This window comes from Melanostigma gelatinosum (genome assembly GCF_949748355.1).
Source record: "Melanostigma gelatinosum genome assembly, chromosome: 6".
NCBI classification, from domain to species: domain Eukaryota; kingdom Metazoa; phylum Chordata; class Actinopteri; order Perciformes; family Zoarcidae; genus Melanostigma; species Melanostigma gelatinosum.
Genome location: NC_136639.1, coordinates 1176941 through 1179440, shown reverse-complemented (window position 1 = coordinate 1179440; position 2500 = coordinate 1176941). Strand labels below are relative to the sequence as shown.

The 2500-nt window shown below is 36.2% G+C and overlaps 1 protein-coding gene across 1 annotated transcript in view; it reads right to left on the bottom strand.

The window, feature by feature from the left end:
* Positions 1-2500, bottom strand: part of LOC306778969 (dematin-like) — a gene marked incomplete at its 3' end in the record, with an annotated part of 35010 nt that overhangs the window by 3808 nt on the left and 28702 nt on the right. The window lies entirely within an intron of this gene.

The following is a 2500-nucleotide window of genomic DNA, read 5'->3' as shown; positions in this document are numbered from 1 at the left end:
TGGAGCCCAACAACCGTCTGGTCAGTTTACAGTCATTAGACGAGTCGAGATGTATGAAGAGATAGAAACGCGTCGCACCTTTCAACCCTCCACTTCAATGCTTCTCATTGGTTGAAGGTGCTAAAGAAGGAGATCAGATGTTTTCTGTAACTCGTGAGCTGAAGAGGAACTCAAGTGTTCAACAGGTGAATAAAATGCTCTCCAGTTATTTCCCATCATGCATCTGTCCTCCTTTGGTTTGGGAATCAGTCCAGTGAAGTTTGTCCTTTATGTCTCTTTTCCGTCCGTCTTCTCTTCTTTTTGTCGTTTTGATTTTAATGAACAAACACGCTCTTCTCTCGCTGTGTTATTAAAAATAGCTGCACATCATCTGGTCACTAAGCAACACTACATGTCTACGACCGGTGTTTATATCTATATATATATATATATCTGTATTATATATATATATATGTATCTGTGTGTGCTGAGATCAAACAGGGCAGTGGCTTTTGCTGTATTAAAAAAGAAAAGAACAGGAAGTGGACAGTTTGATCTCAGCCAATAGGAGCTGAGCGTTGACGTGCTGATCTGCTTCACATTGATATGATTTGTTCGATTTAATATTTATTTCAGGGCTTTTGTCCTTAAATTGTTCTCTGGAGTTAAACGTGAAATCATAAACTCAATATTTTGGTTTTTGGCCAAATTCCTGCAGAACTATGCAGCTCTACTGTGTGTACTGCTAATGAGCTAATGTTAGCACGTTAAACTAAGATGGTGAACATTATACCTGAATATCAACACGATAACTGGTCAAATGTGAAGGTCGTGACACCATCTCTTATTAAAAATAAATTGAACTTTTCAAAACGTTAAAGTCTGCGTCACGATCTACATTCTAAAGGTTTTCCTTCCAAATAACATTTTGAATTAAATCCTGAATTTGGAAAGTTAAGCAGCAGAAAAATGTAACGAGCTTTCCATTGAGGAATAAAATAATTCAATAAATCAATAAAATAAATATTTCATTTTTATTTAAAAAAATAAGAAGTTTAGCTGGTTTGTTACACTTTTACAAAATGTTAAATGTTGTTAAACATCCGTCTGCGATCAAACTGTCTCCTTGTTGTTTTTTCTTGTTAGGTGCTGGGATAAGAAATGCTGTCATTATGACATCATAGCTGGCGAAGCCAATAGGAACAATCTGTTTTGAAAGATCTCTGACAGTTTATTCCTACAATCAGATCTGTGTTGAAACCTGACAGCAGCTGGAAGCTCCGCAGTAAAATATTTCCTGCAGTTTGATGTGAATAAAAGAAACTCCGTCTGCAGCTTCGTGTCCGTCTAGAATCAACTTCATTTCCCAGAATTCCACCACCACAACCAAACGACTGAGCTTCACGTGTGAAGATCAGCTGCTGACGAGAGTAACAAACCCAGAGGACTTGAACGCATCGTGGGTCGGGTCACACCAGGAAGTGAGTTCATGTGTGGAAGCTATAAACGTGTCTATTCGCTGTTTGCACCCTTTAAGATCTGTGGGGGCATTAAAGCAGCGATCATTTCATATTTTGATTTATATTTGAATACCTTTATGACCATAAATATAATGAAATAATTTGTCTAGCATTTAATTTGCTTAAGTAGCCCAAAACAAATGAATGATTTTGATTATTTTATGATTATTGATTATTATGATTATTTTGATATTTATTTTTGTTGAAAAAGCACAACATAATGAAATATAAAGGGCTGTATTGTTATCACCGGACTTCCTAGATAACATACGTGGCCAGCTAACTGGTCACGTTTTTACCAACTACAAGCGTGTTGACTAGCTGGTAACATGTTAACTAGCTGGTACCATGTTAACTAGTTGGTTACATGTTAACTAGCTGGTAACATATTAACAACCTGGTTACATGTTAACTAGCTGGTAACATGTTAACTAGCTGGTACCATGTTAACAACCTGGTTACATGTTAACTACCTGGTAACATGTTAACTAGTTGGTTACATGTTAACTAGCTGGTAACATATTAACAACCTGGTTACATGTTAACTACCTGGTAACATGTTAACTAGTTGGTTACATGTTAACTAGCTGGTAACATATTAACTACCTGGTTACATGTTAACTAGGTGGCTACATGTTAACTAGCTTGGTAACATATTAACTACCTGGTTACATGTTAACTAGCTGGTTACATGTTAACTACCTGGTTACATGTTAACTACCTGGTAACATGTTAACTACCTGGTAACATGTTAACTAGTTGGTTACATGTAACTAGCTGGTAACATATTAACTACCTGGTTACATGTTAACTATGTGGCTACATGTTAACTAGCTGGTAACATATTAACTACTGGTTAAATGTTAACTAGCTGGTTACATGTTAACTAGCTGGTTACATCTTAACTACCTGGTAACATGTTAACTACCTGGTAACATGTTAACTAGTTGGTTACATGTTAACTAACTGGTAACATATTAACTACCTGGTTACATGTTAAC